The 15712-nt window shown below is 40.5% G+C and overlaps 1 protein-coding gene across 4 annotated transcripts in view; it reads right to left on the minus strand.

Moving 5' to 3' along the window:
• Window positions 1-15712, minus strand: part of BBX (BBX, HMG-box containing) — a 143328-nt gene that overhangs the window by 111492 nt on the left and 16124 nt on the right. The window contains exon 2 of one of the 4 annotated variants that reach the window (XM_026058349.1): window positions 574-657. The exons of the other annotated variants lie outside the window; for them this stretch is intronic. The gene's annotated coding sequence lies outside the window, so the exon portion shown is untranslated. The remainder of the gene's footprint in view (window positions 1-573; window positions 658-15712) is intronic. 4 annotated transcript variants of the gene reach the window in all.

Below are 15712 nucleotides of genomic sequence, written 5' to 3' on the forward strand. Positions count from 1 at the left end.
TTTCTTACAACTCACTCATTTGTTTCTTCCTGGAGATAAATAATACTGGAGCGTGCTCAGCAACTTTGCAAAATGTAAGAAGAATTTTGTTCTCCCTTCTTGCTTTTTATATTCATAATTTTATTTCTACACATTGTATGAGTCATGCCATTTCTTCATATATATCATATTACTGTAGATCCACAGTAGTTATTAAACCACTGAACAATCACTTTCTGGCATTATCCGATCCACCTCAAAGTTCTGAAACTACCTAACTGTTTCTGTGCCACAAGTTGTTTGGAGTATACTTTAACTTTATCATCTGTCCCTTGTGGCTAGATTTGTGTCATATTTATCTACACTTCCCAATTGAAGAAAAGCAAGTTTACACACTACAAGCTTTTAATGACTGCAGGTATCCACAGTAGCAAAATGCATCGTTTCCTGAGTACAGCCTATTAGAATATTAGCAGGGCAAAAACATCCAAGGAGCTGGTACAATAAAACAACTGCTTGTTTCTTGTTACTGAGCCTGGGTAGTTTCACCTTCAGCAACTCCCTGGACCTACACAATACAAAACTGACACTCACCTCCTTCACCTTCCTCGGTCACAGAGCGTGCATAGAAATGTGTTCGGTGCAGCAGTCTACCATTCTCACTACAGTTCTGGCACACTGTAACAGAACAAAATCACCATGATACTGCTTTTCCAGCTTGGTGTGCTAGCCTGTCAGAAGAGAGCTCGCAACCACCCACAAAAATTAACTCCGATCTTAGGAAAATAACACTTTCAGAGGAGGAGTGACAGCATTTTGAGGAAAATGAAAAGCAGGAAGCTGATCTCAGCGCGCAGAGAGCACGGACGGGGCGGAGCACAGGGACGGAGTGAGGAAAAGTGGAGCAAAGACTTGCTGCTTATAGCTCATTTTTGGCAGCATGGTCGAATACCACTGCATTACTGAAATACCAGCATTGCAGCTAACACAAACACCAATAACGCTCCCCCTCCCCACCGCACGTCCCTTGCGCGGCGGCGGCGGCGCCTGGAGGAGCACGCCCCGCGCACAGGCAGTCGCGGCACAGGTAGCATTACACAAATCGCCTCCCACCCGCCTGCCCCGGCACACTGCTTCTCCCCACCAGCACCGTGGCCTTCGAGTCCCGAGTCTGAGACGTTCCCAGCTGCTTCCTCGCTCGCACTTTCACGGGTGGACGCTGCCTGTGCAAAGCAGGCTGCAGCCAGATGCTGCTCAACTCGCTTTCACTTGTAAACCGACTTGAAAAAACACATTCTTCAGAATGGATTCAATGCACTTGCTTTTGTAACTAGAGGAAATTCATTTTATGCATTCAAAAACAGATCACAGTATTTTCTAAAAGGAATAGCTGCCATCTTTTTTGAGCATAAATAACTTTCTTTGATAAAGTAAAAAAAAAAAAAAGGGGGGGGGGTTCTGTAGGAAAACAATGATTTACAAGATTTGTTTTCAGAGTTCAGCTGTTTCCAAGATTTTCAAGAGGCTTTTTAGGCTAAAATTCAAAAGCTGGGTTTTAACTAAATGAGAGCACCTCCTGCCCTGTATGGATTGTAATCCCCCCCAAGACATACGCTAGTCCCAGACAGCCAGGCACCCCTTTCCCGGGCAGCTGGGCAGGCCGAGGGAGGTTGGCTCCCCTCTCTGCACTCCCCAGAGGAGCCAGTTCTGCCCCGCTGGCCTGGGATCTCCACCCACGTCTGCCCTCCCAGCCTCAGCAAGAGATGGGGCTGCATCCGCCTCTCCTAATCCATCTGCCTCTCATAATCCTGCTCGCAGGTTGCTCAGGAATGAGTTTTGTTAGTATCATTAGGATGGCATTACAAAAAAACAAAAAAAACAAAACCCCCCAACATATAACACAGAATAATTTAACATGTTGAATAAATATGAGCTAGGAAAACAAACYGTCAAAGTAAAACCCATTTAATTCTAGCAGTTTACACACCAAACCCAAAAGACGCGAGACAAGGTAGATTGGTTTCTATGCCAGCCACTACCAGTTGTTTCAAAAGAAGAATTAAAACCCATAACGGCAAACAGCACGCTGATGGATCCTCCTAACACTCACACACGCAGCATCTGGTGTATAACTTAAAATCAAAAGCAGACAATCGCTGTTCGTTTACCTTTTTTCTAAATGAGACAGGATAACCATAGAGAATATTTCTTAGATACCTGTCTTATTCTTTTTTTTTTTTCTTTCCCCAATTCTGAATGTTTTACCCCATTATCTCTTTGTGGCAAGATCAAGAGATATTTTGCACTGCGGGGGGGGGGAGGGGGGGAACAAACAAAAAAAACCAGTAAATAGGTTGAAACCCTTAAACTATTTAAAATCCAGTCTGATGTCCTCTACACTGGTACCGAGAGGAAAAGGGAAAAGAGGAGCAAAGGGGCCAACCAGTTTGCTCTTTAACACTTCTTTCAGACACTCTCTCATGTCTGCTCAGTGTAGGAGCCTGTAACATGACTGCAATTCACATTTGGGACATCCCATTCCAAAGGACTAGGGAGCCCAGCACCTTACAAAGTACTCGATGACTTTTTGAAATTCACTATGCCTTGTTTGCTTTTTGACTGTTGTTCCAAACTATTTCCTATACTCAGGCCACAGCCAAATCCAAATCTTTTCCTATAAGCAAGTGGAATGAGCTTGCAACTTGCTAACACATAAGGGTAGGTCTGACCTGATCATCACCCAAAACYTGATACTGGTTTTCAGCCATCATCCTACCTCCTAATTCTTTACTTGTGCTTGTGCGGCCCGAAACAGAACAGAGGCCAGATGAAGGAATATACCGAATTTACTGTAGGAGCCCCTCCGCACTGTTTCAGAAGAAAACCCGGGGAATGGAAGAGGGGTCCCTGCAGCAGGGCCGGAGCTGCAATCCCCAGCTCCCTGCACAACCTGGCTGCCTTCACTTGAAGAGGGGACAGACAGAACCTGTGCCTTCATTTTCGGCCTCCGCAGATCACAGCCCACCATTGGTGACAGAAATTAAATTAACTCATCGGGCTGTAAGTTGAAGGTCACTGATGCAGAGATGCATCCCCATCTACAGCCTCTCTGATGAAGCAGCCAGCTCCCACAGAGCGGATGCAAAGCCCGAGTGCAGCAGCACCTTCAGGTGCTGCACCAAGCATCAGCAGAGCCACAAAGACACTGAAGGCAACCCAAATCGCAGCAGGCCGGCAAGACCAGCCAGTGCATAAGCAGTAACACTTCAGGTCCCATCCGCATTAGTATCCATCCCTTTTCTGCACTAATGCACACATGTTTAGTGGCATTATCCCTTTTTGTGCAGGTACCGAGACACTTTAGTTTCAYTCCCAGGAGAACTTCTCTGTTCTTTTGGGGAAACTATTAGCACTGAAGTGATATACAGTTGCTTCCTCACTAAGAAAAAATACAGGTTAAAGGCAGAATTATATTGGAACTGGGAACGTAACTCACCCACTCAGCTGAACAGATTTAGTGAGTATTAAAACCAAGAATCCATAGAAACTGCAAGGGGTATTGTGCTGGTGGTGGTGGGTGGACAAACCAGCAGGAAAAGTTAAAATATGGTAAGAGCTCAACTTAAGAGAGAAGCAGCAGAGATATTCCCAAACCTTTTCTGATATAACTACAGGTACATAAATGCCTGGGCTTCTCTTCAAATCAAACTAACACCACAGCATCACTCTCATCAGCGCTCTGGGAGTCCATAAGAGAGAGATGAGCTCCCAAACCCACACCCAATCCCAGAATTACCCTGTTTCAAAAAAACTACTTCCAACCTGCTTTGCAGAAGAGAGATCTTAAAGCACAGCATAATGTATTTCCCCTGATGTTCAAATTGAGATTCAGTTTTAAAAKTGCACTTGTCAGTTCTCACAAATACTGGCCAGGTATGCTGTTGTTACAATAAACTAGCCTCTTTCTTCCTTTCTACTTCTTCAGTTCAAGTATACCTGTATACCAGTGAGATTATCTAAATGTATAAAGAGGAGCAATCTCAGGCACTCTTAAGATGACAGCCAAAGACAATTTATTCCTGCAACTTAAAAAACACTGGAAGCCCTTCAAAGAAAAATTCTTAGTTAGTAAATAAATCACTAACCAGTTTATAAGGTTGACTCAACAAATCACTTAGGCATGGTTAAGGATATGTCTTAAGTCTATCTTGACATAGGAACAAACTAAACACTCATATACATGTTTGTAAATAACTTGCTATTATTTATTTTGCAAATAATTTTTTTAATAAGTCTTCTGAAAGACCCTCCTCTATCAATCCTCTTGAGCCTTTTACTATTCAAAGCACTTCATCCCTAAGGCAACAGGTGCTACAGAGAAAAAGCTGGAGGGACACTGGCTAAAGTATTGCATTGCTTTCAGCATAAAAAGCTCCATTTCTTTAGCTCTGTCTTTCTACGTAAGAAACTTCCTTGAGAAACTAGAGTAACATCTGCTTGTACTTCAAATAATTATTCTCTATATCTTCACCCCTCCCAAGTTTCCTTGGCTGAGGTCATCAAAATAACAAACACATTTTAAATCAAAGTTCACCATTTGCTGGCTTTCAGGGGCAGGATTGTAGAAGTCATCATTAGGCAGCTATTCTTCTCAGCAAAGCAAAACGGTTTGTGCATAATGCTACCAAACAGCTGGACTTCCGTCATTATTTTTGCTGGCTAGCTTAATTACCCTGTCATGACGTCTGTAACTTCAGTGCAGATGCAGCATTAGATCAGCAGTTTTTACACTTTGGTCATTATTTCCTAGGGGTCTTCAAAAGTAACTAAGATTTGTCCATTGTTGGTAGGCTTAAATTCATTTTTCAGGAGTCCATACACCTACTGGACACTATCTTAGCATTTCCGAAATAATAATAAAAAAGCTGAAAGCCACTACCTTAAACTGTTGTGTTAACTGCTTTCTCACAGGAAAAATGCAAAATTTTTGAAAGCAGCCATCAAAAGGAATCTTCTAATATATAATCATCCTGTAGCTATTAGACAGGATAGAAACCTACCTCAGAAAGACGACATGAGGTAGGAAACAGCAACCACTTGTAAGTGTATTCACTCATTTTCCTGTGTGTTAAACTCATACACTGAACTGATGAGTTAGAAAATCCAGGTACTTCCAATCTAGCAGTTAGTATGTACCATTTACTTGACATTTCTACGTTACTTAAACTAGAATTGTCAAAATTCATTTATATTTACCGATTTCTGACCTCTCTCATCTCCTAGATTAAAGGCAGGTGGAGATTAAGGCACCAAACTGTCTCAGTATTTGTTCCAAAATCAGGAGACGGACCTACTGATGGAGCGAGTAAATCTGTGACAGAACTAATTTCCCCTGAACTGACAGGATGACTTCTCCTGGCCTGTCACTCTGCTGCTTTTCATGAGCATTAAAGTTGCTTAGAAAGAGACCATGACGGGGAGGACACGGTGGAAGAAGATTCAAAGGAAAAAAGTAATACTGACGAATCTCGCATGGGTGAAAGCTTCCTTTAATAGGCTCCTGCTAACAGCACGGAAATCTAACAGCAAAGGGAAAGAAACAAACACAAATTTGAATATACATTTAAAACACTCCAAAACTTAATCTGGAAGTGACTATCAGTTAAGACATCCAAACAATCCCCCAGTCAATCAAATTTGCAACACCAGTCTACTATTGTGATCTTGCCTCCTATAAAATTGACAGACGAATTGTGTTTACATAAACACACACAGTTTGTAGCAGTATCAATAAATCATGATCCCTGCTGAAACTGCGTATTTTATTCCATTCCCATGAATACAATATTAATTGCTAATCCTAAACAAAGTTACCATTCAACTCAAAATGGATACACTCTCCCCATCCAACACTTACATAAACTATACAATACCAAACACTCAATATAACACTAAACAGACTGATCAATTCAGGTATATTTATAAAATATTCCATAAAACACCACCAACAATTTGTGTATTGAGAACTAGCAGAATCACTCATTTAATGACTCTTGGAACTTAGCACTTCTTAGAAGTTTTATCATTTACTTTCAGATGCACACATATACACAAAAAAGTTTTCTAAACTACGCAGTGTATTAACAGCATACATGAAATGACAGATTTCCATCACCAGAAAGCCACTTCCTCATTACCTAATAAATGCACAAAAGATAGAACTGCCAGATCAACTTCAGGTCCGGTGCCAAAATCATACATAATTAATGCGTAAAATATTCCAAGTAAAAAATCCTACCTCAAGCAGCACGCTCTCCTTCTCTTCCCTCCCTAACGCTGTTATCCTGAGAAATTATTTCCCATTTCTTCACTACTAGAGACAGAAGGCACTCAGTTACAATGTACAATGTGGCAGAATAAAATCTTAACATTGTTATCCTCTTCTTAGCTTTATTGTAAGGACCAAGAGTTTGGGAAGTTTAGAGGTGCAGAATTTTAGTTGATGTAGATCATGTATTAGCTGTGGCATATGAAAACGCATTTTCAACATCAGAATTCCTTAAAATTGGAAGAGTTTTTTATATTTTTACTTTAAGAATGAGAGTTGTTCTCTACATGATTAAAACACAAAACAGACTTTTAAAAGAAAGTTACATTAGCATAAGCTTTTCTGTTTTCTAGTTCTCCTATCAGGAACGATTGATTACAAAGGCATATACTTCTGTTTTTAAAATAATCTGCTTTTCTTCCCAAATGTACTGTTGCAATATTCCGTAAGCATATTCTTAAAAGAGATACAAAGGTTCAAAGAGCAGTTGCAAAGAAAGCTACTTTATTCCACTAATTTGCATTAACTTTTATGGTTCTTATCTTCCCTCCTAAATGGAAAACTAACTGTGATAAAACATCAAGCCCAATTAGAAACAGCCACTACACACGACTATTTATTTGAATAATTTCCTTTAGAGTACGTGCAATTGTTTTTACAGAATCCTTTAATGGTTTGGCCAAATACTGCCACCTTTTCCTTGGAAAAGGGCCTTCCTCCAGTTTCACATCTCATTCACTAAATACTTCATCCAATTCAAACCTTGATACATTTAAAAATAAATCTTTCAAATTAAATTTATCTTAATGAAACACTGGAAAACCACTATTGCAACCTGAGTTCTGCATACAGGACACACACATTGTCATTTTTTGCAGGTCACTAGGTTAACTCACACATTAGGAAGCCTGAGTCTGGCACTTACTTTAACGTTAGCAATCGAGACAGTGATCCAGCACGATATAAGACTTCAGCACCAGAGCTACAGCTCTAGAAAATCAGGTTTATGGAGTCTGACCCCACTGAATCCTGAAATCCTGCCACCAACACCCCCTTTCAAAGCAAAACTCGTCAAATGAAGGCTAGTCCTAGCCAAGCCCAATGCAGCTGTGACTGCGGATATAGGACTTTTCCCAGGAAAGGTGAGAGCGAGGGCTACGTCAAGAAGAAAGCACCAAGTTAAGACAGTATCCAACATGCAATTCCAGTAAATACAGTAAAGTTTTCAACCATCACTATGGATTTATGAGATAAAAGTCACCTCTTAGCTTTAGCTGTTCCTTTGTGTTACCAACAACTACTTTCTCTGAGTAATCATAAATAATTTGAACTGAAGACACTTTTGCAAAACCACCAGTCAGCTTTGGCTAACTGCAAACTTGCTTTAAAAATCAGATCATTTCATATTCAGTAATAAATGCAGCTTAGGGTTTCATACACAAGAACAAACATTTGCTTTAACATTGCTCATGATGATGCCCACTTGTATCCAAAGACTTGCTATTGAAACCTGACATGTGAATCAGTGGCTATTATACATCTTTCTCTAAAGAGTTTTTCTATTATTTTCTCAGCATATTATCTATAACTAAATGAATCGTTTTTCTCATTCAATCAAAAATTTCTTGCATCTTCTCTTCTCTAGTCTGTGATTTCCTCCCCAGTGTTTGTGTGGGCATCTAACCTTTCTTTTTTAAAAAAAGTTTCTACTCTGCAGCACTTAACATTACTATAAAAGAACACAAAACAGATCACCAACATTCAAAATTGACATCTGATCTCATATATGTAAGAAAAACCTTTGTTTGCATTGTTGGGTTCAGCCATCAAAAGACTGCACTATTTAAAATACTAATTGATGCACATATAAATACAGGAAACCTCTTAATGAAGGAAAAAATCATACAGGTTTCTTGCATTCAAGTCTAAAACACACCTGTGGGACACCATAGAAAAGGGTGGGCCTCTTCTTGCCACTCAAATACGAATGCAAGGAATACAGATGACATACACACGTTAGCTACCTGCCCATCTAAACATAAACCCAGTAATAACATCCATACATTGACCTTTCTCTAATTAAGAAGGTCTTTTTTTGTTTAAGCTGGCAAGAAGAAAAATCACAAGTTTAATGTAGGCCACCCATTACCAGTGGATGCAATGCTTTATAGATTCAAGCCATATCCTTGGATCTGTGCAAAAAAGCAACACTAGTTGTTAGAGTAAAATACTAGCTTCCTAGTAGCACAAGTTACACTATTGCTGCATCTGCTCTGCACTCCTCAAGTTAAACCCATGTCAATGGGTATTTAAGCGAAAACCTGGAGCTGCGAAACGCAGTGGGCTACAGAGTTAACCCACTGCAATATTTGCTACCCGTACATTTTTAACTGTCGCAGAGAGGCACGGTGGCCAGTGGGAGACCATCAACCTTTGAGTTGCCAGCATTAAGTTTGCGAGAAGTCATCGGCTGCAGCCCCACATCTTTGACCTTGCCAAACTCCACTGGTGCTCCCTGGGACCCTGCCTCGAGCAGCATTGAGGAGTTAAACCTGCTGCCTTTCAGCTTTGTCGCTGAAAAGAACAGAGAAAATGGAAGTGCGCTTCTCAAAGAGTAAGCGGCTGTTATAACAAGCAGCTTAAGGAAGTTCAAAACTTTCTCCGATGTTTAGTTTTTTTGTCAAAGCAATTCCACTGCTACAATTTAATCTTCTGGCTTGGGTATTGGTGTGGGTTTATGAACTTTACTACTTCACTTGTACACCACAATGCAGTGTATCAACCACAAAGACATAATTCCCTGTCAGTGGACACTTGTTTAAACCCTCAGCACACTATATGCTGTATCGATTTTTTTTTTTCCAATCTTATTATTTTTTCTATGAGAGATTGGATTGGGGCACAAGGAGAATACTATACAGAGCATTCAGGAGACCTGCACTAGTGTAAGAGCACAAGGTCTGGCATTTGGAGCATTAGTCAGTCACCGCACTTAGTTTCTTGTCACTTGGACATACCTGACTCTTCCCCAAAGTCAACTGAAAGACAGGCTCCATCTGTCTAAGCAATGGGTAACAATACCTTAGATACCAAATTCATCGGCACTCTATAGATATTTCAGATACATATAAGTCAACACTGAGGCCAAGCTACTTATATTTCCCTATATTCCCCAAGACTTTAATTTTCAGTTATAGCTTCCTTTATGGAAAGGTGGAAGAGCAGGGTAAAAACTGTACCTGAGCACCAATAAGGGAAATATATGTCTCTCCCCACACACCAACCAAACCAAGAATAGGCCTTGTAGCAGACAGATCTTACCTCCCAATAGTTTTCTCTTTCATTAACAATAAAAATAGACCCAACAACAACATGTTAAAATAAATACCAAGTTAATAGAATAATAATTTCCCAAGAGAAAGTACTTTTTTCAAAGTCTAGCGCTATAAAGGAAATCCATAAACAGGATGTGTAGCTTGCCAGTGTAGGGAAAGTTGTTAATGCAGCCTAACCAAATTTTGCATCTTAAAGGAAGGTCCAAGACCTGCCCTTGTTGCACATGGCACCAACGGTTAGAGACTGGCCCCAGTGACTCGACATGATTTCAACAGTGCTACGCTCCTAGACACTGAAGCCTGATTTAAACAAACTAAGTGAGCGCCAGGAGCACTAACTACGGCAGCCCAGGACGTTGCAGGAGCTAATTTACCCTGACTCAAAACACGTTAAATTAGCTTGCACAGCGCTCCATGCTATCATTGCTAAACCACTTCTGATACTTGTGTTACTTTATTTAAAGCATACTCATGTAACTATATAATATGGCAGCCTGCAACGTAGCCATACCCGTAGGGTTTGAGATTACGTCAGGTTTTATTGATGGATTGGATTTAACAACGCCACACATGAACAAGGTGTTTCTAAAAAGTTGGTTGAAAAGGAGAATCCTTCAAATTTTTAAATAGACCCTGCATGCTGTGCAGCCAACTCTCTGGATCTCAAAACCCCTCAAATCCAACTGCAAACCAGAGGGATGGGTTGGGAGGGATGCAGAAAACTTATCCTGGTTAGTAAACAGCCAGGATATTTGCCTGTCTGGCTGGACTCCTTAGTCGTGCTGGGCATTTACCAGAGGCCAGTGATGCCTTGCGTTCCCAAGGAGGTCATGAAAAAGAGAGAGCACTCGGAACCTCCATAGCAGAGCTAGTGGATGGAATGACCTCAGTTGTCCCCAAATTAACTGAAGTCAGCAGAAGAATTGAGACATTACAAATGGGGTTTGGAGGATACTGAGGGAAGACCCAAGTTTCCCAGAAGACGACATTTACACTGAGGAAGAGCATGTTCTGTGTAGTCCTCTCCACCTCCCACCTCTATTTCCTCCAGTAATACTGTGATTAATTGGGAGGTACACAGCAATGACAATCGACTGCAAAGTGATTCAATAATCTTTGCTAGGCCTTCCAGTTCACTGCAACAGTTTTAAGTATACCACAACACAGAAAGCTCTCATGCTCATTTATTTATCACACCTGAGAAATACCATAGGGTCTACTGTTCTCTGAAAAACAACTATTCTGGCCAGTAAGACATGTCACTATACTCTGGAGCCTTCTTGTGTACCAGCTCTGTGATCAAATCAAGTCAAGTTGCTGTGCTACTCTTTCCAACTCTGGTATTCTGTCATGACCACTAATTTTTTGTAAATAAAGAAATTTAAGCAGCAAACTTTTCTTTGCTGTTGAATTCTGAACAGTTGTGGAAGTACACTCTCTGCAAGCTACGTCAAGGTCTACGTATTTTTGGTATAAAGGAACTACATTTAAAAACATCGTTGAAAACAGACACCTTGGTTATAATATATCATTTCCTATTTAAAGTTTAAAAGTAATTTCTTCCCTCATCTGTACGTAAATATATGTGGGCTTTCTGAATATGAGAATGAGGCATCTATCTCACTTGGGTGACTTTGAAAATATCAGAAAGAACTAGTGACATAGATATAGCTAAGATTAAGTAAGCAATGACATATTCACAGAAGATAGTTATTACACCTAAGTTCTAACTGATAGTCAGTCCAATCCTACATGATACGTGACTGTGTAAATCATATGCCTCTCCAGTTGTATCCAAGCTAAAGCAACATATTCCAGTAGCGCGCTCATCAAATGCTGAATCCTTGCTTAATAATTTACTTATATAAAATCTTAAAATAATCATTAGGAAAGAATGGACATAAAAAGCCTGTGAAAAGTGTAGCTGTTAGAAACTGCAAAGTTTTCACTTTGGAATGACACAATATCATCTGACTGCATCCACTATAAATTATTCATGTCTGCACTAAACCCAAAAGTTAGAGAATTTTCCTAAAATTTATGTATTCCAGCAAATGGACATAAAAACAAATGTATCTGAAGGTCCTATGTTTCAGTGATACAATGGTGTAACGCTACTACTTTATGATAGTTGATGAGAACTTTTGAGATGCACAGTTCACCTTTGGGTCTTGTGTCCTCCCTTTAGTAAGGAAGATGTAGGTATTTTAGCGAACAATGCATCTTGATGCAACAAGTATGAAAGTCACCACAGGACCGATTTTAAGCAGTTCTTAATTTAAGCTGCTTCCATCATTGCTAGAAAGAAGCAACATGATTTCATAGATAGGTGTGGAAGAATTTTTAAATCAACTCACCTCATGTAGCTTTTCCATATCCCCATCACAAATGCTTAGATTTTTTTCTACAGCATAACAACAAGCATTTGACAGTAAAGGGAAAGGGAGAACCCATAATTTCACATGAGAATTGAACTGTTTCTACTCCTAATATCTATCTACTGGTTAAGGAAGCAACTACCCATCCTCATTTTCTCCCTAGCCCTAGTGAACTGCATTGTGTGTCCCCATAAACATGGTTGTGCCAATTCCCAACAATACCTGGCTGATATACAGAAACTGTCCTCTCATTCTGAAAAGCACAAATCAAAAGATTCACAAGTCTCAACAACAGTGCTCTTTGCAGTTTGCTGAATCAGGGCCGATCATCTTCATCTTATTACTGTTTTGTTCAGAGTTACTTCTGCCAACTAAAACCCTGAAAGTCCACAGGTTTCTCAAGCAGGCCAGAGAACTCCCGTAAGAACCTGAGACCTAGGACCAAAAGTGCAAGGTTAGGCAAGTACATATCCAGAGCTCGATTGAATCACTTCTTCAGTAAGACATTCTTTTGTGGTGCTTTACATCCACTGATCACAAGATGTTTCACAAGAGAGCTGACTGTCAGTAGGCACAGGGAAACAAAAGCAAGAAAAAAAATGAAACATGAAAAAGTGAAACAAGAACTTGGGCAATCTAGTATCTAGTAACAGATTGGCCAGGGGAAGAGAAGGGAATAAATTCCCTGCATTTCAGCCTTGTGCACTACATACTAGCTAAAGCAGTTCCACTAAGTAGGATTAGCTATTTTGATGACTTCCAATAATCCCCAAACTTGGATATTTTTCATGCTGTTTGATTCTTCAGAGTTTCCAAAGAAAAACAGCTCTACAGTCTCATTTCTTTATAGTAAAGTAGCAGAGAATTCCTTCGCTGTCGTAGTCCCTCTGCCCTGGCTGCTATGTTTGTCCTCGTGACCAGCTTTCCCGCAACGTCAAGGTAAGTTTGCAAGTTACAGAGATGCTCGCTGCCAATTTGCTAAACTGTGAACCTCATATGCTAGCAAGTTGCTGCATAGATTCATCCTTGYTCTCCACTCAGAGGGATAATGCATGTTACAAGCAAAGAAATACCACAAAGTGAAAATGAAGTCCCTTTTGGTTGACACAGTAAGAAGGTTTGAACTTTTTTTGATGTAACATTCTTGAGAATAGAATCCTGTACATTTGCCTAAATTATTCAGAAGTCCAAGAAACACCTATACAAAGTGGGGTTTTGAAGTTTTGGTCTAACTTCCTTGTGATTTGAATGTATGCAACTGGTGAAATCTGTTCATTACCTTTACTTTACTGAGGACCACGGTGCTAATATAGAACAGTTAGCTCCTGCCACCTTGTGGAACTCCACAGATTTCCCTGAAAGCTTGTTTCAGTAGCAAGTCAATCAGCTAAAACAAATAAACATTTTTTTCTTGTGTTTCACAATGCTGAATGTTAAAATAAGAGAGAAATATTTATGGAGAGGGTATGCTACGCTGAATATTTTCTGGTTCATTATTCCTAGCATTGTTTATATAGTTGAGTTGCTGGATTTAGTAATCATATGGAGGGTGTTTAAATATTTAAATATCTGTCAAGAATCCTAAGTTTTGGATAGGCTCTTTGCTGATGCATACAAGTTTAAAATAACACTATGATCAAATACTTGTCACCAGCAGTAAATTTCACATATCTGGAATAGATTCCAGAGAGAAATAATACAAATTTAGGCTGTAAATCCTTGCAATCAGGTGCAAATTTGAAACTCAACAATAACCTTAGTCTTATAAGGAATTATGCACATGGCTAACTTTGGATATAGTGACAACCTGCACCTAGTTCTCTCAAAAGATCTGATTTCACGTGATGAATTTTAACTGCAAATTGACTTTCTATTTATCATTTCCCCACCATCACCACCTATCATATGCAGTAGAATTAATGAACCACTTAAGTACTCCAGAGCAGAATGAGACATTTAGAACAGGAGAACTTTTTCAACACAGTAACAAGCAGATGAAGATTGACGGATCTCTGTCCTCACACCTTACCTTGCCTACTTACTGATCCCTGTCCATGTAAACAGCAGCCACTCAGACAGGTAACCCATCACACCTACTTAGCAGATGTTCAAAAGACAACAGTAGCTGCAAACAACAGAGCRAAAGATGGGAGGTTTTCTTTGTATTTACAGAAAACCTCTGCTACTCCACATCACTAAAGTAAAAAAAGCACAGAGGAGCATGGATGACGTGAATCCACAAACCTGATCAACAACCTCAGTGAACCTGCTCCTTTTAATTCTCATCAGAGCTAAATGATTTGCTACAGATGTATAGTAATGCAAGACGGGTTAAGGAGCACTTCTCACCTCCCCCCACTAATAGCTTCACTAAATCTTGCAGAGATTTCCAGTGCTGTGTATTTGATGCCAACTGTAGCAAACTYAACTCCTTGGAACTTCCTTCTGCTAAAAGAAAAACTGTCAAGAGACTCAAAACAGGAACAGCACTTCTGACGTCATAAGCAAATCATCTTCAGTAAAGGCCTCAGTAGCTCATAAATAAACTCAAGAACAATAATTACAGATCCACAGCCAAAGGAAATACAGCAGGAATGTCCTCTTTTAACCAAAAGGGGAATGCATTTTTGTTAAAGAGTGAAACAACAACATAATGTCAGGCAGTAGATGAAGTTGGCACAACGCACCTGAGGGACTTAAAAAGAATTTTATCATATCACAGGCTTCCTGGGTAACTTCACAAGTGGGGCTGTCTCTGATAGCCAAGATTACTCCCCCCATCTCCTCCTACATATTTTTAAAGTCCTAGTAGCCAGACAATTAACTTAAACATCAAAGACTGTAAGTGCCCATGACAACATCTCAGCTCCTGGGCTGAGAATCCCTCCCAGACTGAGGTGCGCCTGTGTCCTGACTGTGTTTCTGGAAGATGCTGAGATGCTCCTCACCATCATCCTACGCAACCCAATCTCCACCATACTGTGCAAGCTCTACAAGAGATTCCTCAGTCTGGATGACCAGGGAATCAGGACTGCAGGACATTACTATACCCCCCCAGGTAAGATACAGCCAAAGTCCTGCAAGGACAGCCCAGATACAACCATGCTCTTCCCACCCTCTGGGTATTAGGAATATAGATGTCTCCCAGTTGGGAGTTATTTGGTTCAGCCCTCTCCCGGCTTGGGAGCACCACATCATTAAATCAGTCCTGCTCTAACTACAGACATGTATCAAAGCCACCTTCAGTCCCTGGCAGCAGACAGGGGGAAATGGCCTTCTCCAGCACTAGCACGGAGCAGCTCCAACACCCACTGAAGGTCTCTCACCAACACCGCAAAGCGCCAGAGAAAAATACCAGGACCCTATAAGGAACTCCATTTGATACAAATGAATCTTGGCAATTGACACGGTCTCTCATTCCCATTTTTCTTCTCTACCATTCCAATATTCTGCACTGTTAGTGACGCAGTGGAAAGATCCCCAAACTACCTTTCTGCTTGCCTGCACGCTCAGTCCAATGGCAGTACCAGGGAGTTCGGCTATGACCTTGTTCTTCAAGCCAGTTCAAGCAGCAGCATAGACACCTCTTGTACCCTGACAAGAGGCCATCTTCTTGGTGAGCATGACTGATGATCCTGACAGTAATAGCATTCTCAAGCAGCAGCAGGCTGAAAGTGATCTGATTATTCCCA

This window comes from Apteryx rowi, unplaced genomic scaffold (genome assembly GCF_003343035.1).
Source record: "Apteryx rowi isolate R43461 unplaced genomic scaffold, aptRow1 scaffold_146, whole genome shotgun sequence".
In the NCBI taxonomy this organism is placed as follows: Eukaryota; Metazoa; Chordata; class Aves; order Apterygiformes; family Apterygidae; genus Apteryx; species Apteryx rowi.